At 42.3% G+C, this 21,515-nt stretch overlaps 1 protein-coding gene and 1 long non-coding RNA gene across 3 annotated transcripts in view; both read left to right on the forward strand.

Annotated features, from left to right (window-relative positions):
* SHISA9 (shisa family member 9) overlaps nucleotides 1-21,515 on the forward strand; it is a 320,165-nt gene that overhangs the window by 104,885 nt on the left and 193,765 nt on the right. The window lies entirely within an intron of this gene.
* LOC111820010 (uncharacterized) lies at nucleotides 6,731-17,947 on the forward strand. Its single transcript, XR_002823571.1, has 3 exons — nucleotides 6,731-6,783; nucleotides 14,468-14,680; nucleotides 17,813-17,947. It is a non-coding gene; the product is annotated as an uncharacterized LOC111820010 (long non-coding RNA).

The raw sequence follows: 21,515 nt of genomic DNA on the forward strand, positions 1-21,515 counted from the left end.
AAAAAAAAAAAAAAAGTAAAAGAAAATAGTTAAAAAACAACAACGAAAAACAGGTTTGCCTGAATCCCTGGGTGGTGAAAATAGTTAACGGGTTTGGCTGCTAACCAAAAAGTTGAAGGTTTGAGTCTGCCCAGAGGCACCTCAGAAGAAAGGCCTGGTGATCTACGACCATTGAAAACCCCATGGAGCACAGTTCTACTCTGACACACGTGGGGTCGCCATGAGTCGGAGTTGACTAGACAACAACTGGTTCCTGGTCTGTCTGACTCCAGAGCCTTCTTCCCAGGTGACAAATTTAAATAAGACTCTTGCTATAGGACTCAATAGAGTCTTCAGTATCTTCATATGAGCTATGAATCTCAAAGAAGGGGCATTTCCTGAAATCATTTGACCCTTTTTTCCCGCCCCTCTTTCTCGGCACAGTTGTTAACATTTTCTGACAGCAGTCTGGGAATGGCTGCTAGGAGGTAATTAAACAGAGCAAGTGATAATGTCCTTAATTAATTCAATTCACTCTGTTTCATTTGCGATTATTTCCTTCTATTGGCAATAGCTTCAACAGGAGGTCCTTAAAAATCGAATCCCTGGTTATCCCTCCTGACTCCAGAGAGACAGCATGAATACCCACGTGGGCATTTTCAGAGAGAATCTCATCTTGAGTTACTGCCTTGCAACCAGTCTGAGATGCGATGCTGTAGGTCACCACGGAGGGCTGGGGTGGATTTTGAACCAAGGTGGAATTCAGGGTTAAGACTGTTGACAGACAGACAGACACACACACACACCATGGTGAAACAGGCCTCCCAGTAGAGCTTTGCTCTTTCATTTAAAATATTATGAACTCACAAGACTTCAAAGACATCCCTGTGATATTTTCCCATTGTTGTTGTTGGGTGCCCTCAAGTTGATTCTGACTCAAAGTGAGCCCATGTGACAGAGTAGAACTCTGTAGGGTTTTCTTGACTGTAATGTTTATGGAAGCAGGTTGCCAGGTCTTTCTCCTGTGGAACTGCTGGGTGGGTTCACACTGCCAACCTTTAGGTTAGCAGCTGAGTGCTTAACCATTACATCACCGGGGCCCTTCACTGCCATACTCCTGTTCCCCCATTATTTACTTCTTTGGTGCATTGGAAGTGTCTCAAAGGCAGGGATCTTGCCGACGTGACTGTTGTCTCCCTTCAGTGTCTAGTACAGCATTGGACACACAGACATGCTCTGATTGGTTGATCCCTGCCATTTGTCAGCATCGCCTTCGGCGTCACCAAAGCTACTGTTTTTTGCTTATCTTCTATGTGCAGACACTAGGCTTCATGCTTTATAGTCAGGGGCCAAATCTGGCCTACTGCCTGTTTTTATAAATAAAGTTTTATTGGAACACAGCCATGCCCAATCATTTATGTATTGTCTATGGCTGTTTTGAGCTCTGGTGGCGCAGTGCTAAGCAGAAGGTCGGCAGTTCAAACCCACTAGCCACTTTGCAGGAGAAAGATGTGGCAGTCTGCTTCTGTAGTGATTATAGCCTTGGAAACCCTATGGGGCAGTTCTGCTCTGTCCTGTAGGGTTGCTATGAGTCAGAATCAAATCGACAGCAATAGGTTTACAGGGATGGCTGTTTTTGTGCTACAACAGAAGAGTTAAGTTGTTGGGACAAAGACTGTATGGCCCGGCAAAGCCTAAGACAAATGCCATCTGGTGCTTTATGGAAAAAGTTTGCTGCACCCTACTTTATACTCATTCTCTCTTAATTCTCACGACAGCCTTGAAAGGCAGTGTTGCCATTTCACAGATGAGAAGATCAAGGTTCAAAGAGGTTAAACAATTTGCCCAGCTGATAAGTAGTAGAGCCTGGCTTTGAATTCAGGTCTGCATCTCCAAAGCCAATAATACTCTTTGCTCTGTGCTCCCCAGTACCACGGGAAATGGAGAACAAACTGAATGTTTTCTCCTTTGCTTTTCAATGAGATCTTCTGAGCATCTGGAGTTGATTCCACTGGCGGCTGTGAGGTTACTGCCAGGCTAAATTGCCCAGAAGGCAGCAGGCAGGGTGCCTGGGTAGTTTGTAGCTGGAGAGGCCTCTGCTCTCGGCATAGATGCCCAGATTCCGGGATGCCTGGAGCAGCTGATTCATCAACACCTTTGAAGTCTGGTGCCAGTCTCACAAAGACAAATTAATTTCTCTTGCGTCTCAGCCTCTGGTGGCTTCCACACTCCTGGTGCTTTCATCTGGAAAGAAACTCTCATTCCTGGTTTTTCTCCACTCCACATATTCCTGTAATTGTTGTTGTTAGGTGTCGTTCAGTCAGTTTCGACTCATAGCGACTCCATGGCACAGAGTAGAACTGCCCCACAGCGTTTTCTAGGCTGTAGTCTTTACGAGAAGGAGCCCTGGTGGCCCAATGGTTAAGCGTATGGCTGCTAACCGAAAGGTTTGAACCAATCAGAGGCTCTGCAGGAGAAAAGACCAGGCAATCTGCTTCCGTAAACATTACAGCCTAGGAAACCCTGTGGGGCAGTTCTACTCTGTCCTATAAGGTCCTTATGAATTGGAATTGACTTGACAACACATAACAATAACAACAACAATCTTTGCAGGAGCAGATCACCAGGGCTTTCTCCCTTGGAACTGCTTGGTAGGTTCTAACTGCAAACCTTAGTGTTACCAGCTGAGTGCTTTAATTGTTACGCCACCCGGGCTTCTTTGCAGATTCCTGTTGTTATTATGTACCGTGGAGTTGATTCCGATGCATAGCAACTCGATAGGACAGAGTAGAACTGCCCCATAGGGTTTCTAAGGCTGTAATCTTTTGGAAGCAGATGGCCACATCTTTCTTCTATGGAGCAACTGGTAGGTTTGAACCACTGACCTTTTGGTTAGCTGCCGAGTGTTTAACCACTGTGCCACAGATTCCTAGAGCTGTAGAAATCTTTGGCGACTTATCTGTGTAGGAGAGGAGAGGTGGTAGTAAACTCAGTTCACAAGCATAAGTCATTGTGCTTGGTTGTGTAATGGGTGGTAGTGAGGGCAGAGAATATCTGTGTCTCTGTACTGAAGGTTCAGTTAATGAGTCTCCCAGGGTTGATAGCGCTTTTATCACTTAAGTTAGGTAAATCCTACAACCACCACTCGTCTGTCAATTTGTCCTACTGTGGTGGCTTGTGTGTTGCTGTGATGCTGGAAGCTATGCCCCCACTATTTCGAATACCAGCAGGGTCACCCATGGTGGATAGGTTTCAGCAGAACTTTCAGACTAAGACAGACTAGGAAGAAAGGCCTGGTGATCTTCTTTAGAAAATCAGACAATGAAAACCTTTTTACCAGTGAGCATGAAGATGGCACTAGACTGTTCCGTTGTACATGAAAAGTTGCCGTGAGTTGGAAGCAGATCGCCAGATCTTTTCTCCTGTGGAGCCACTGGTGGGTTTGAACTGCCAACCTTTTGGTTAGTAGCCATATACTTAACCATTGTGCCACGAGGGCTTCTTCCCATAAAGATTACAGCCTAGAAAACCCTGTGGGGCAGTTACTCTGTCCCGTGGAGTCACTATGAGTCGAAATCGACTAAACGAAACCTAATAACAATTACAGGGATATGTGGAGGGGAGAAAGACTGGGACCCAGAGTCTCTTTCTAAATGGCATCCGACTGGATGGCAACTAACAACAGCAACAAAATCCTACAAGGCTAGTAACCAAACCTAAGCTCGGGGCACTTTTTATTTTATTTATTTACTCTTCCGAGCTAGGGCTATCTTTATATGTAAAACCTCACAAAAGCATTAAAGTCATAGGTTAAAGGAATTAACTTTGTGGAAAAGAATGAAGTGATGTGAAATCAAGACCGTTGTGGAAAATCGGGGCATGTTGTCGTGGTAAAGGAGCCCTGGTGGCGCAGTGGTTAAGCACTTGGCTGCTAACTAATATGTCGGCGATTGGAACCCATCAGCCGATCCGCAGGGAAGAGAGATGGTTGTCTGCCTCCGTAAAGATTACAGCCTTGGGAACACTATGGGATAGTTCTCCTCTGTCCTATAGGGTCTCTGTGAGTTAGAATCGACTCAACGGCAATGGGTTTTTTGATGTTGGTTGTTGTGGTACTTTTCAGACACTTCAGGGACATTTGAAAACACAGCCCCAAGAAGGACAATTTTGAGCCTTCCGTAGTATTGACATTTCCGAGTACATTTTGAGGCAAACAGTAGGAATGTGTGTATGTACCTGCATGGGGGTTGGGGAGGTGTGGGACCCAGATTCATGGGCACCTTTGATTTTCTGAAGTGATGGCACAGTGGTTAAAATACTTGACTGCTAACTGAAAGGTCGGTGGTTTGAACCCACCAGCTGCTCTGCAGAAGAAAGATGTGGCAGTCTGCTTCCTTAAAGATTACAGCCTTGGAAACCCCATGGGGCAGTTCTACTCTGTCCTATAGGGTCGCTACGAGTCGGAATCAACTTGACAGCAACGGGTTAAGTAAGACGTGGCTCAGCCAGCGTATCTAGTTCTAACCATCAGATTAGTAACTTCTCTTTCCATGGAGGATGAGAGGGCCGGGAGCTGGGATGTGGGAGGGGAGGGTGTGAGCTCAAGTAACTGACCATTGTGTTTTACTGTTGGCGGAAGTGGAAATGTGGGGGGAGATGAGCATGAAGATGGAAGAGGATGAGGCTCCCTCCCTTCCGTACTAGGAAATAGCATTTGCCACCGAAAATGCAGGGAAAGGACGGGCCGAAGAAAAGAAGGGACTAATGGAATAGAGTAATAGGGCTAAAAGCTCTCCGCTTGTCTTATCTGTTAATTCTCACAAACACTCAGTGGTATCGTTATCTCCATTTTAAAGATGGAAAGAGAGCAGCTAGCTCTAGCACACACGGAAATTGAGCCCAGGTCTGCTGATTCCTGAGCTCATCTCTTTCTGGGATCAAGGAAGCATTGCACAGCCTCTTACCAGCAGCTGCAGGAAGAAGCCAAGCCCGGAGCATTTACTTTGTGGAGAGAAGCTGCTCATTTTTAGCCCCTGAAGCCTAGCGTTCACCTGTTTACCGTTGACAGCCGCAACCAAGGTACTGGACAGTCCCCTGAGGTGGGTACGGAGGCAGATTTTGGCTGGTTCAGATGTGATGCCCATTTTGGCACCCCTGGCCACTTGACCCTGCAGAGTAGCCAGTCCTACAGAAAAAATATGGAAGGGTTTAGATTCCCTGCTCCCACCAGTGCTGGGATTGGGCAGGCAAGGCAGGAGTTTCTCAGAGAGTAGTGTGATGGAAATAGAAGATCGAAATGGGACAGATCCCTGTTCAAATCTCATCTTTACTACTCATGGCTGTTAGACCACAGGTGAGGACTCTCAGGTCTTCACCTATAAAGGCAGTCCAGTCCATTCTTGTCAAGTCAGTTCTGACTCATGGCAGTGCTGTGTGTGTCAGAGTAGAACTGTGCTCCATAGGGTTTTCCATGGCTGATTTTTCAGAGGTGGATCACCAGGCTTTTCTTCTGAGGCACCTCTGAATACTCTCAAACTTCCAACCTGTTCGTTAACAGCTAGGTGTGTTAACCGTTGCACCACCCAGGGACGCCTTAATTATATTCTGTTGTTGTTCGTTGCTGTCAAGTTAGTTCCGAATCATGGTGACCCCATGTGTTACAGAGTTAGAACTGCTCCATGGGGTTTTATAACCTTAATGGAAGCAGATCACCAGGACTTTTCTTCCAAGACGCTTCTAGGTAGGTTCGAACCAACCTTCCAGTTAACAGCTGAATGCGTTAACCATTTGCACCACCAAAGGACTTCTTTACTATAAACTGTTGTTGTTAGGTGCCCTCAAATTGGTTTTTGACTCACAGTGACCCCGTGTGACAGAAAACTGCCCCATAGGGTTTTCTAGGCTGTATTCTTTGCAGAAGCACATCACCAGGTCTTTTTCCTGCTGAGTGGCTGGGTGGGTTCGAACCCCCAGTCATTCGGATAGCAGCTGAGTGCTAACTATTGCACCACCAGGGCTCCCTGACTATAAACTAGGGGTTCATAGTACCCATCTTTGCAGAGCATGCATATATAGTACCTCGGACAATGTCTTCTACACAGTAAACTACCAGAATTCCTGCGTAGGCTGAGTCCACTTCTCACATAATGCTTCTCCATGCCAGGTTGATATCTGTCTGTAGGATGTGATCTCCGCCTGGAAGTAGCAACTGTGGATCTGGGATCTCATTGCCAGGTATGTCTGTTAAATGCAAACGTGGTGAGCATCCCTGCAAAGGAAAGGGGCAGAGCTTGAAGCAGGAATATCTGGGCGGAAGGCTATGTGACCTAGTCTGGAAGAGCTTTTATTGAGTACCTACTGTGTGCCAGGCAGTTTGTTGGTCCTTTATTACCTTGTCTGAGGTATGTTCACAGTTACCTTGGGATTGATATCAGCATTTTAAGAGGATTCTTTCAAATCATCACGTCATTTCTTCTTGGGATTTTCTCTGGACCTCTAGGCAGACATGATGTCACCCTTCTCTGACTTTATAGAATATTCTATATGTAATGTATTATAACACTTAACACAGTGGATTGTGATTTTTCTATTCATTAGACAAGTTTTTTTCAAGAGAAGTTTTATTTTGAGAAATTTCAAATATACACAGATGTTGAGAGAATAGTATAATGAAATTCCAAATATGCAGTACATAGATTTAAGAACTATTAACATTTTGCAGTATTCACTTAATCTATTTTTCTGAATACAGTAATTGCACCATGACATTCACCCCCAAATCCTTCAGTTTCCATCTAAAAAAAGGTAAGGACTTCCTTTTACGTGACCACTGTTACACTTCATGAAATTACCAACAATCCCTTAATATCCTCTAATACCAAGTTTATATTCAAGTATTTCTACTTGTCCCCAAAATGTCCGTTACAGTTGGTTTGTTTGAACAAGGATCAAATAAAATCTGTGCATTGAATTTGGGGTTTACATCTCTTAAGTTTCTTTGAATCTAGAACAGCTTCCATACCCCACTTTTTTCTTCTTTCATGACACTGACTTGTTGAAAATGCTGGATTGGTTGTCCTATAGAATGTCCTACCTAAGAGAAGAAGCTTGCAAATTTATTTAAAATTTTTTAAATTCAGTGTTTATTGTCAGACAATTGTAGATTCACATGCAGTTGTAGGAAATAATACAGAGTTATCCTGTGTATACCTTGCCCAATTTTTGTTAATGGTAACAACTTGGAAAATTATAGTAGAATGTTACAACCAACATATTGACGTTGATACAGCCAAGATGCATAACATTTCCATCACCACAAGGATCCCTCCTTTTGCCCTTTTAGCCTTATCCACTTGCCTCCAGGCTTCTTACCCTCCTTAACCTCTAGCAACGGACAGTCTGTCCTCCCTTTCTATAATTTTGTTTTTAGAAGATTTGAAGAAAAAACTAATCATTCTTTTTCTCTGTCTTCCTGGACCAGTGGTTCTCCAAATTTACTCCCCAGGCCAGCAGCATCAACATTACCCAATAACTTGTTACAAATGCAGATTTTCAGGACACACTCCAGACCTACTGAATCAGAAATTCTGCACGTGCGAACCAGCAATTTGTTCTAACAAGCCCTTCCTATGATTCTGATGCATACTCAAGTTAGAAAAACACTGCCCTAGTCTACCGTTGGAGCCCTGGTGGCGCAGTGGTTATGAGCTTGGCTGCTAACCAAAAGGTTGGCAGTTTGAATCCACCAGCTACTCCTTGGAAACCCTATGGGGCAGTTCTGCTCTGTCCTGTAGGGTCGCTATGAGTCGATATTGACTCGACGGCAAAGAGTTTGGCTTTTTTGAGTCATTTGTTGCTATAAATTGACCTCTGAGCACTGCTTTTGCTGTGTCCCAAAGGTTCTGGTAGGATGTGTTTTCATTCTGATTTGATTCTGTGAATTTCTTTATTCAGTCCTTAATTTCTTCTATAACCCAGTAGTTTTTGAGGAAGGTGTTGTTCAGTTTCCATGTGTTTGATTTTTTTTCCTTTTTCTGTTATTGATTTCTACTTTTATGGCTTTATGGTCAGAAAAGATGCTTTGTAATATTTCGATGCTTTGGATTCTGTTAAGGCTTGCTTTGTGGCCTAATATGTGGTCTTTTCTGGAGAATGTTCCATGTGCTTTGGAAAAGAAAGTATACTTGGCTGCTGTTGGGTGGAGTGTTCTGTATATGTCTATGAGATCAGGTTGGCTAATTGTGGCATTTAAGTATTCCATGTCTTTATTGAGCTTCTTTCTAGATGTTCTGTCCTTCACCAAAAGTGGTGTGTTGAAGTCCCCTACTATTATTGTGGAGCTGTCTGTTTCTCTTTTCAATACTGTTAGAGTTTTTTTTTTTTTATGAATTTTGGAGCCTTGGCCTTGGGTGCATAAATAGTTATTGTAGTTATGTCCTCCTGGTGTATTGAGCCTTTGATCATTATATAGTGTCCTTCCTTATGCTTTGTGATGGATTTTACTTTAAAGTGTATTTTGTCAGAGATTAGTATTGCCACTCCTGCTCTTTTTTGAGTGTTGTTTGCTAGATGTATTTTTTTCCATCCTTTGAGTTTTAGTTTGTTTGTGTCTTTAAGTCTAAGGTGTGTCTCTTGTAGGCAGCATATAGACAGATGGCGTTTTTTATTCATTCTGCCACTCTCCGTCTCTTTATTGGTGCATTTAGTCCACTTAACATGCAGCGTAATTATTGATAGGTATGAGTTTAGTGCTGTCATTTTGATGTCTTTTTTTGTGTGTTGTTCACAGTTTCTTTGTTCCCCCTTGATTTTCTGTGCTGAGTCGTTTTTCTTTATGTATTTTCTTTTCATCTTTTTCATTGTTGTTGATTTTATATTTGCTGAGTCTTTATGTTTTTCTTGTTTTTTATTTTGATGTGTAGGATTGTTAGTGTCCTTTGTGGATACCTTAATATTTACCTCTGTTTTTCTAAGTTTAAACCAATGTCTTATTTCTTTATATTGCCTTGAATTCCTCTCCATATGAAAGATCTATGACTACATTATTTAGTCCCTCTTTTTTGTTTTCATGTTGTCTTCTTTTACATATTGATGTCTCTGTTTCCCTATTTTCAGTGTTTTAGCTTTGAATTATTTTTGTGACTTCCCTGTATGGGTTGATATCTGATCGTTCTGTTCTATGTTCTAGTTTTGAGTTGTTGTCGGATGTTACTGATTTTCTAACTGGAGGACTCCCTTTAGTATTTCTTGTAATTTTGTTTTTTATAAAGTCCCTAAACTTCTGTTTGTCTGGAAATGTGCTAATTTTGCCATCATATTTGAGAGACAGTTTTGCTGGATATATAATTCTTGGCTGGCAATTTTTTTCCATTAAGGCTTTATATACGTCATCTCATTTCTTTCTTTCCTGCATGGTTTCTGCTGAGTAGTCTGAGCTTAGTCTTATTGACTCTCCTTTGTAAGTGACTTTTTGTTTATCCCTAGCTACTCTTATAATTCTCTCTTTCTCTTTGGTTTTGGCAAGTTTGATTATAATGTGTCTTGGTGACTTTCTTTTGGGATCTACCTTGTGTGAAATTCGATGAGCTTCTCTGATAGATGTCTTCTCATCTTTCACGATATCAGGGAAGTTTTCTGCCAACAAATCTTCAACAGTTCTCTCTGTATTTTCTGTTATTCCCCCCTATTCTGGTACTCCAATCTACTTTGTAGGTTATTCCTCATGATAGAGTCCCACATAAGTCTTCGAGTTTCTTCTTTTTTTAAAATTCTTTTATCTGCTTTTTCCTCAAATAAGTTGGTATCAAGTGCTTTATCTTCAATCTCACCAATTGTGACTTCCATTGCCTCGATTCTGCTCCTATGACTTTCTATTGAGTTGTCTAATTCTGAAATTTTATTGTTAATCTTCTGGATTTCTGATTGCTGTCTGTATGTATTCTTGCAGCCTGTTAAATTTGTCATTATGCTCTTGTAGAACCTTCTGAAGTTCCTCTATTGCTTTGTCTATGTTGACACACAATCTTAACTATTGTATCTGTAAATATAAGTAATAATGTGAGTCTTTTTGTAGGGTTCTTTTGAGTATTACCTAATCAGTTCAGTTGCTATCGAGTCGATTCTGAGTCATGGTGACCCCATGAGTGTCAGAGTAGAACCATGTTCCATAGGGTTTCAGTGGCTAATTTTTTGGACATAGACTTCCAGGCCTTTCTTCTGAGGTATCTCTGAGTGAACTTGAACAGCCAACATTTTGATTAGCAGTTGAGCATGTTAGCCATTTGCACCAGCCAGAGACTTTGCAATATAAAGTACTTGGCACAGTGGAGAACTTCCAATTAGCTATGATAATTAGTATTATCTCCATTTTATAGGACAGGAAACTGAGACTCAGAGACTTTGGCCAAGGAAAGAAGAAACTGATCTCCCTCCTGTGTTCAGAGTCAAAGCCTTAGGGTTTAGGGTTGAAAGTAATTGGCTTTGCCTTTAAGATTCATAGCTATCTTGAGTTTCATGCTCTGGAAGAGATCTGAAGAATTCCCTCCCCACCACCTGCAGCTACTGTTCCTGAGTCTTTTGGGTCATAATTTATCTATTGGATAGTAAAACATTTAGTGATCTCCATGATTTCTAAGATGGAAGCCATCAGTATTCTTTTGGTTATCAACAGCTATAAAACCCATCTCAAAGTTGCTTAAGCAATTATTGGTATTTATTTGGTCATGTAATAAAAGTTCAGGAACCCAGTTAGATATGGGTGCTCAAAAGATGTTGCAAGCCTGCTTTTTGTTTCTTATACAGTTAAACATACACTTACTGTGTAGCCCAGCAATTCCACTCCTATGTATTTACCCAGGAGAGTTGAAGACTTATGTCTGCACAAAGAAATACACACTAGTATTCATAGAAAGTTTATTCATAATAGCCCAAAGGTGGAAACACCCCACATGTCCATCAGCAGAAGAATGAATGAACAAACTGGTACATGCAAACAGTGGCATAATTCCCAGCAATCACAAGGAATGAATATTGATATGTGCAGAATCGCGGTTGAATCTCAAGAACATTATATTGAATGAAAGAAATCATACACTAAAGAGTATGTATTGTATGATTCCATTTATACAGTGAAACCTGTGAGAGCTGGAACTTGATGGGACTGCCTTGTTTTTCCGGGTCACACGAATTTTCCGTCTTTGACAGGGTGCAGTCTTACCCCTTTTCTGTTGCTCGTTTTAGTAGAAAATATTTGAGTTTTCCTTCTCTGACAGGTTTCCGCCTTACACGGTTTCCAGCTTTTGTAGGTTTTACTGTGTGAGATTCTAGAAAAGGCTAAACTATCATGACATAAATTAGACTAGTGGTTGCCTGGGGCTGGGGTGAGGTAACTGACTACAAATAGATGTGAGGGACCTTTCTAAAATGGTGAAAATGTTTTATCTATTGATTGTCATGGTGGTTACATGACTGTATATTTGTCAAAATTTATTAAATTGTACATTTAACATAGGTGCATTTTATTATATGTAAATTATACCCAACAAAGTTTATTTAAAAGAATCTACTTCTATCTGTAGGCTCTTCTTACCTCTGTGTGGCTTCACTGTCAGGGAGGCCTTCCCTACTTGGGGGCAGAGACAGTCTGTAAGCAGCTTATGTTCCTCAGCACCTTATACCCTTCAGCTCAGCAACCTCAACAGAAAGAGAGCTTTTCCTTCCTATATAGACCTTCCCCAGATAGAACATTGCTGGTCTCTTTCGGACCTCTCACCCTCCAGAATTAATTAGATCCGCCTCTGTCTTCATACTTTTGTGATTTCTGCCAGTATGAGGTAGTAGAAGGACAGTGGTATTGAAGTTGGATGCATGTGGGTTCAAACCTGAGTTCTGCTTCTTCCTAGTTCCTTGACCCTTGGCAATTTATTTAAGCTCTCTGAGAGTCAGTTTCCTCATCTATGAAATGAGGATAATTACAGGATGTACCTCATGACATTGCTGTGAGGACTAAGTGAGATAATACATCAAGTGTTCAGCATAGTGCCCGGCACGCAGTGAGTGCTTAGATATTGCCATCTATTCTCTAGTCCCTGGGGGATGCAAACGGTTAATGTACTTGGCTGCTAACTGAAAGGTTGGAGGTTCGAGCACCTTGGAAGACAAGCCTGGCGATCTACTTCTGAAAAGTCTACCATAGAAAACCCTATGGACACAGTTCTACTCTGACACACATGGGGTTGCCAGAAGTCAGAATCTACTTATAGTAACTGGTATGGAAAAATTATTACAGGTAGTTCCCAAGTTACAAGGGGGTTCTGTTCTGGCAACTCCATCATAAGCTGGTTCTGATGTAAGTCAAATACTTCTTTTTTTTTTTAGTTTTCATTATTATTGCCTTTTATTATCAGTATCCTTATAAATCTGATCTTTGAACATCTGCGAGTGAAAATCTGAGAATGATAACATCAGCAAATTACAGAGTACAGCATTGTATGTAGTACATATTACCAATGATAAGATGTATCAAAAAAAAAAAAAAAAAAAAAAAAAAAACGACGGTAATAAGTGCGATTCACCGTAACTTGAATACGTCATTAGTCGGGGATGACCTGTACTATTTTTTATATTTTGAATGTTAAAAAACCTGAGTATTTACCTGTGAGCAGGTGTCCACATCCCCTTGGCACTTCCATTCCCATATACACTGATGGCATCCTTCTACAAGCCCCTCCCACTCTCGCTGTCCAAGGGCTTTCTCTGGCACGTTCTCCTGCATACCAGGTAGGCTTGAAGTGCTGGAGTGTGGATGCCTTTGGGAGTAGCCCTCAGCCAGTGATGGCTTCCCAGCTCTCTCATCCCTTGGCTGGGAACTCTGAAGCATGATTTGTAGCACCTCCCAGAAGTCCCCGGCAGGATTTAGCCCCACCTGCCCACTGCAGCAAGCTGCCCACTGACACTGGATTGCCTCACTTCCCTTCTCTGTCTCGCTTCCCCACTCCGTTTTTTCTGAGGTCACCTTCCAAATAAACTATTTGCCCTCCAACTTTACTTCAGAGCTAGCTTCTGAGGGAACCCATCTTGAGCTCCAGGTCACATGGGCGAGCTGAAACGTCACGTTTTTCTGCTCTCGGCTAGAATTACAGCCACATAGTGTAGTGCAGTATACTTATCTCCTGAGGACCAGAGGCACTGACTGGCAGCTCTTTAAAGCTTTGATGAGTAAAATATAGTGGGAAAGAATTAATTCTTCCTTAACAAATGCAGTTTGCTGGGTAGGCAGACTCTATAAAAACATTTATAGGAGAGGAATACAATGGAGTGGGAGGTGGGATCCCAAAAGGCATCCTCGTGGAAAAAAGGGAGAGAGCGGAGTTCTCAGTAAATAGTGATTGAGTGATTGATTAGCCTGGTCCCTAGCACAGGGCTATGACTCAGTGTCAGTGACAGTGAGCCATGGGTTTATGGGTAGACAAGTGACTTTACAGAACTGGCAGGCTTGGAAGTCTCAGCTCACCCTTCCTGGCTATTCCTGTCAGCTCTGTTGTACTGATGGAGAGAGGCTAGTTTGAGTAAACAGTGGCTAAGCTGTGTCCTTCTAGGCACCATGGTGACAATGGATTTCACTCCTGGCCTGTTGGGAAAGGACTTTGCTAGGGGTCCACAGTCCCAGACTTGTAACCCTCTTCTGCCACTGCCTTTCTGTGTGACCTTGGTGAGTCCCTTGCTCTCTCTGACCCTCAGTTGACTTTTCTGCCAAATGGAGAGGGTTGGATGAGGATCCCCCAGTTTATTCTTGCTTTCTGAGCCGTATGAGCTCTGTTTATTGCCTTGTCAATAGTGTATCCGGCAAGTGCACCTTCTCCATGAAGTGGGTGGGCAACAAATAGAAATTACCCCATTTTACAGTAGGAATACCTGAGGTCGAGTGAGTGCACTGGTGCAGTGATTATTTACTGTGCCAAGTGGTTGATTTCAGGTCAGACTTGACAAGGAGATGGCCAAGGGTAAGGCAATGTATGCAGACATCACAAGGAACTTGGGTGGAAAGCATGCGGTTTTAGAGTCTGGCAGATTTGGGTTTGAATCTTAGCTCTGCCACTCATTGGCTCTCTGAGCCTCAATTTCTTCATTTTTAAGCCCGTTGTTGTCAATTCTGACTCATGGCAACCCTAGAGGTCAGAATAGAACTGCCCCATAGGGTTTCCTAGGTTATAATCTTCATGGAAGCAGATCGCCAAGTCTTTTCCTCTGCAGAGTGGCTGGTGGGTTCAAACTGCTGACCTTCCAGTTAGCAGCTGAGTACTTAACCACAGGGCCAACAGGGCTCCTTTCTTCATTTTTAAAATGGGAAAAATAATACAAAGTTAGGCTCATACGATACAGTCAGTTCTGTAGCAACACTTGTTCTGAAAACGTGAATCTGTACCAGCGAGATTGAAATATTAGGCAACAATTTGAGTATAACATGAATTTTCCATTTGCTTATGTGCAGTTTCATCTGCGAGAAATAATAGGTGAACACAGAAACCAGCCCTCAGCTGAACGAGCCACGCAGGAGTACAGAAAACACACATACGCGCAACCATCAACATCTACCAGCTACCTCGGTTATTAGTCATCTGGCCTTACAACTTTTTGTCTGACTTTCACTACATAGCTCATAAGCTGTATTCCTTCTGATACCACTTCCACAAGCCAACTCCAGGTATTTTTCAAGATTAAGTACCGTATTTACTGTAGTATTTATGTATTAACCATTTAACATGTGTAAAACTGTGCTATTTTTATTAGGTTCCTTTTTTTTTTTGAGGTGTCACTGACAAAGTTTTTGAGCGTTGGAACGCTGACCCCATTTTTCCATAAATCCTTCTGTTTTTATTTCATGATTTTACATGGTGTAGTGAGTTTTAGGAATGCATTGTTGCCCTTTAGAACTCACTGTAGAATGAATTAAAGTGCTAGCTCAGTACCTAGTGCAGAGTAAATATTAGTGTGTCCCATCCTCACACTTTTCATCCTCATGTGATATAAAGGGTCCTGAATTATTATGACTCTTGATTATTCGTATGAGAAACTACTCAGGCTCCAGAGGTAGAAAGATTTATTAGAAGTCTAGAACATTGATATGCATGCGAAAGCTGGACAATGAAAAAGGAAGACAGAAGAAGAATACATGCATTCAAATAGTGGTGTTGGCAAAGGTTATTGGGTATACTGCGTTCTGCCAAAAGAACAGACAAATCAATCTTAGAAGAAATACAAACCAGAATGCCCTTTACCAGTGAAGATGGCGAGACTCCGTCTCGCCTACTTTGGACACGTCATCAGAAGACACCAATCACTAGAAAAGGACATCATGTTTGGTAAAGTCCGTAGAAAGGAGGGACACCTTCAGTGAGATAGATTAACACAATTGCTGCAACAATGGACTCAAACATTATAGTGATCATGAAGATGGCGCAAGACTGGGCAACACTTAGTTCTGTTATGTATAAGGTTGTCATGAGTTGGAGCCAACTTGACAGCAGCTAACAGTAACAACATGCAGATTTGTCTTATGGACAGGAATGTAAATTGGTTGTAAGAAACAGAAAACCCAACTCACGCTTTCTAAGACAAAAAGAGAATTTATTATTGGCTTGTGTAACTAAAAAGTTTCCTTCAGTCACAGCTGGATCCAGGAACTCAAGCAATGGGATTTCACCAGGACTTAGTTTCCATCTGTCAGCCCTGCCTTTGGCTGTATTGGCTCTATTTTCAGGCAGGCTTTCTCCTGATGGTGGTGGCAAGATGGTGGCCAGTAATTGCTGCCTCACGTGCACACAGCTTCAAATCTAGTGGAAGAAGTGAGGGTGCTTTTTCTTGTAGTCTCATCTGCTTAAATCCTGGGATTAAATGAGATTGACCCTAACTGGATCATGTTCTCATCTCTGAAATTATAATTATGGCCAAGGGATGCGATGCTCTTATTGGCTAGGCTTGGGTGACATACACACCTTTGGGATTTGGGGGGTGGTCATCTCTTAACGGTGGTGTTCTCTGAAGGAAATTCAAAGTATGGTGGATAGGTTTCAGCAGAGCTTCCAGATTAAGACAGACTAGAAAGAAAGTCTTGGCAGTCTACTTCTGAAAGTTAGCTATTGAAAACCCAATGGATCACAACACAATATTGTCCACCTCACTTGCATTGGACGCATCATCAGGAGGGATTGATCGCTAGAGGAGGACACCATGTTTGGTGAAGTAGAGGGCCAGTGAGGGCGAGGCAGACCCTTGGTGAGATGGATTGGCACAGTGGCTGCAATGATGGACTTGAATATACTGGCGATTGTGAGGATAATGCAGGAGTGGGCAACGTTTAGTTCAGCGTTATATATAAGGTCTCCATAAGCCACAGTTGACTTCAGGGCAGCTAACGACAACAGTACCTAAATAAGGAGCAGTGAATGCTGGTCAAGCAAAAACAACAAAGTTCTGCTACAAGATGCTACCCAAACCAGGGATTTTGAAACCATCATTCTCTTTCTTTATCTATGCTTTATACTTTTCTTTTTCTGAAGTTTTTATTTCTCTTCTTCTCTGATACACATGGTCTTCATAACGGGTAGTAAACTGCCAGCTTCACAGTTCCCAAACTACTAAAGGACCAGCCATCGGAAGAGAGTGAATATCTCCATTCCAAATTTTAAATGAAACGTTCTAACCTAGCTTGGATCAAGGGCCCCTCAACTAAGAAGACTCAGACATGGGGGTGGTGGTGTCATGTTGTACAAATAGATTGCCAGGGGCCCACTGTTATGTCTGTGGGTGAGGGCAAATAGGAATAGTCATTGTAAGTGACCAGACCACCCAGAATGTGTCCATAGTAAGGCAGGTCTTCTCGACTTGCTCTCATTCACCTTTACTGTTTTCAGGATCAGCATCCAAGATGGCTTAGCCTATGGCTAATAAAATAAAACACCAGTTGCTGTTGAGTTGACTCCGACTGATGGTGATCCCATATGTGTTAGAGTAGAACTGTGCTCCGTAGGGTTTTCAATGGCTGTGATCTTTCGGAAGTAGATCACCAGGCCTTTCTTCTGAGGTGCCTCTGGGTGGATTCAAACTGCCAACCTTTCAGTTAGTTAGTAGCTGAGCACTTAAGCATTTGCACTACCCGGGGACTCTGATACAGTAAAGGAAGCGTGATAAGATACCTCCATTGGGGCCAGAGTCTTCACCTCCTCCCAGTAGAGAAATAGTCCACTTGGCTCCTTAAATCTAGCTCATTTAGCAGACTAGAGGGGAACACAGAGGAATGGAGTTGATGGTGGGGAGGTGAGGGATGGGGGAGAGTGAGCACCAACTAGCACCTGCTTCTAAATGACCCAAGCTCTCAGCTTCTGTTTCACCTCCTGGCCTTGCTAGACTTGCTAATGAGTAGCGATGCTGACTCACATCTTAGAGAAGCCAGGTCACTGGGGTGTTCTTTTTCCTGGGATGAGGGGAAACTGGATCGTAGATACTCAGTCTCAGTTCAGAATTAGATATGAGAGCAGGAAGTAATTTAAATTTATCTTTTCAGGGAGCTTGGAGATTGTTTTATGTAGCAGATTGTAACGCTAGATCCAATTCTGCACCCCTCCCTGTATGCACCCTGTTTTCCAAGTGACTGTGTAGTTTCTGTCACCAAAGAGATAGAGTCTTTTTCCCCACTTCCTAAATTTGGTCTGGTTTTATGATTTGCTTTGACTTAATAGAATATGGTAGAAGTGATGATGTGCCAGTTCTGAGCCTAGAGCTGAAGAGCCCTTGTGTATTTCAATTTCCTCTCTTGCCCCTCTGCCCTTGCCAAAAGAACATGCCCAGGCTAGCCTGCTGGCAGATGCGAGACATGTGAATCAGAGCCAATCACCGAGTTACCCCACATATTGAGTATCTACTATGCAACAGATAACCTTACAGCTTCTGTCTTCCTCAACAGCATTTTCAGGTAGGTTGCATTCATTCTATTTTTGGAGATAACTGAGATAAGAGTTATAGAGGTTCAGTGACTTAATGTGAGGTCAACCAGAGCTAATAAGGAGTTGGTTTGAGATAACAAGACAGGTCTTTCCCACTGTACTAAGCTGCCTGTCAGTCTGTGGTATATATATTAAAGTGTCCACACCCATGTTGACAATAGCTGTTAGTTCAAAGTGCTCCATAATTCAGAGTCAAGGGGACATTATCCTGGCTTATGTTACCCTGAGGTTATGTCTTTCTGTAACTTCCAGCTTTAATAACTTCTACCATAAAGGTCTTGGATTTGTTAATATTATTAACAACAGATTTAAAGGAGAACTATGAACGGTTCATTAACACATGAAAAGATGCTCAACATCATTAGTCATCAGGGAAATACAAATTAAAACCACAACAAGAAATCACCCATTAAATGGCTAAGGTTAAAAAGACGAACAATATCAAGTGTTGGTCAAAATGTGGAGCAAATGGAGTTTTCATACATTGCTTGTGTAAAATGGTACAGATGAAAAGAGTTTGGCATTTTTAGAATAAAATTAAACCTACCCTTAACATATGAATCAACAATTCCACCCTGAGGTATTTACCTAAGAGAAATGAATGTTCACACAAAGACTTGTGCACTAATGTTTATAACATCTTTATTCATAACAGTCCTAAACTGGAAACAACCCAAAAGACCATCTATAGGTGAATGGATAAACAAATTGTGGGCTGTTACTTAATTATAAAATGAGTAAGCTACAGATAACAACAATATGGATGAACTTAAAAAAAATACACATACACGCACATATATACATACTGAAAGACCCAAAACTCAGTTGTTGTCAAGTCACTTCCAACTCAGGGTGACCTCATGGATATCAGAATAGAACTGTACTCCATATGGTTTTCAATGACTGATTTTTCAGAAGCAGATCACCAGACTTTTCTTCCAAGAATCCTCTGGGTAGACGAACCTCCAAGCTTTTGGTTAGCAGCCCAGTGCATTAAACATTTGCACCATCCAGGGGCTCCATGCTAAAAGAAGCCAGATATAAAAGAGTACATATCACATAATTTCATTTATACGAAGTCTAGAAATAACAAATCAAATGTATAGTGACAGAAGGTAAATCATTGGTTTTCTGGGGCCAGGGGAGATTAATTAAGATGGGACCCAAGGGAAATTTTGGGGGGTGATAAAGATGGTTTTATATCATGATGGTGGTTACACTGGTATGTAAATTTGTCAAAAGTCATCAAATTGTATATTTATAATGAGTGCATTCCATTGCTTATAAATCTTACATCAATAAGGTTGATTTTCAAAGACTTAAAATTATGTCTTCTGAAAGTCACTCATTTAAGAATTCCTGGGAGATGATGGGTGGGCTGGAATGATCAGCTTCCCAGAAGCTGGAGGAAAAAAGCCTCCAACAGGCAAAGATGATTCAGCACCAAGGACAGCACATCAGTAGTAAATGAGATCCTGCATGTAAAGCAGTTAGCACAGTACCTAGCAACAGAGCAGGCAGTGACTAAAAGACACCTCAAAAAATCCTTTAAGGAATGCCTGTTGTTGTTGGGTGCCACTGAGTTGATTCATACTCATCACGACTGCACGTGCAGAGTAGAACTACCCAGTAGGGTTTCCTAGGCTGTAATCTTTACAGAAGAAGATCGCCAGGCCATTCTCCTGCAGAGGCGCTGCATGGGTTCGAACTGCCAACCTTTTTGGTTAGCAGTGGAGCACTTAACCATTTGTGCCACCAAGGTACCTACTAGGTGCCAAATATCATGTAAGGCCTTGTTTTATGTGCATTATCTCATTTTATTCACACTAATCACTCATACGTTGCGGACTATGATTATTTTCATTTTGCAGTTGAGAAATCAGGCTTTTTCCTTAATGCAGTTTTATAAGGAAAAGGGGAGCAGGGAACTTAAAAAAAAAAAAAAAAAAAAGAGAAAACACAAACATAAAGGGGAAGGGCATTCCTGCCTCTCTGGTGTAATTGGGTTCTGCTCCCAGGTGGCTGGAGGCCGGGGTGCCTGCAGGCACACGTGTGTATGTATCCGTGTGTGGAGGAACTACAGGCACTTTCCCCCGAGCCTCTGGCAGATTGTTTTTAACGTATAAAATTACTTGTCAGGCAGACTTTTTTTCCTCTTAGTTCTCACAGGATAGAAACAACAGTGTTACATAACACGCATCAGAGCTGGTTTTGCAGAGCATCTGACCAAATCTGGGGGTGGGCATGGTGCACATCATGGCTAAGAGCCTCAGAGGCTAGAGTTCTGGGCAGGATGCTGGGTGAGGGTGTGGGGAGTAGAGTCATTCTTCTTAAATGGGATTGCGCAAAGGGCTGAAACTGGAGCGTGAACCCTGGGGTCCTTGCTTGCCCGCATCTCTCTCCATCCACACTGTGATCATGATGGTCCAGCCCTTCATCTCTTGCCTGGTCTCTAGAAGTAGCCTCCTAACTGGTCTTCCCACTGCCAACCTTTTCTTGTCCAGTATGTTGACTTTAGAGCTCTGTAGACGTGTAAATGTGATTCATTCACTTCCTTCTCTTAAATGCATTATAAGTTCCCCTCAACTGAACTTCCTTGCATCATAACATCAAGTCCTTCGTAAGCATCAACTGTCATTCAAAGTCTGGGTTCTGCCTACTTTTCCAGTCTCCTTCCTTGCCCCTGTCCAACCTTGAACTTCAGCCCCACTGAACTACTTGCAGGTCCCCAGATGCATCACGCTGTGCTGACATTTTTTTTTTTTTTAATTGTATTTTAGGTGAAAGTTTACAGAACAAATAGTTTCTCATTAAACAGTCAGTACACACATTGTTTTATGACATTGGTTAACAACCCCACGACATGTCAACCCTCAACCCTCTCCCTTCTCAACCTGTTTTTTTTTTTTTTGGTGAAAATATGCATAACCAAAGATAGGCCATTTCAAAAATTTCTACATGCACAGTTCAGTGACATCGATTACGTTCTTCTAGTTGTGCTGCTATTCTCCCTTTAGATGAAGGTTTACAGAACAAAATAGTTTCTCATTAAACAGTTAATACACATGTTGCCCTATGACAATGGTTAACATCCTCACTGCGTGTCAACACTGTCCTTACTCAACCTTGGGTTCCCTAACACCAGCTTTCCTGTCCCCTTCTGCCTTCTAGTCCTTGTCCCTGGACTGCTGTGCCTCATTAGTCCCATTTTGTTTTATGGGGCTGTCTCATCCCTGGCTGAATGATGAACCTGAGAAGTGCCTTCACCACTGAGCTAAAAGGCTGTCCAGGGGCCATACTCTCAGGGTTTCTCCAGTCTCTTTCAGGTCAGTAAATCTGGTCTTTTTTTTGTGAGTTAGAATTTTGTTCTACATCCTTCTCCAGCTCTGTCCAGAACCCTGTGTTGTGATCCTGGTCAGAGCAGTAAGTGGTGGTAGCAAGGCACCATCTAGCTGTACTGGACTCAGTCTGGTGGAGGCCTTGGTAGCTGTGGTCCATTAGTCCTTCGGACTAATCTTTTCCTTGTATCCTGTTCTC

Source organism: Trichechus manatus, unplaced genomic scaffold (genome assembly GCF_000243295.1).
Source record: "Trichechus manatus latirostris isolate Lorelei unplaced genomic scaffold, TriManLat1.0 scaffold00024, whole genome shotgun sequence".
Classification (NCBI taxonomy): domain Eukaryota; kingdom Metazoa; phylum Chordata; class Mammalia; order Sirenia; family Trichechidae; genus Trichechus; species Trichechus manatus.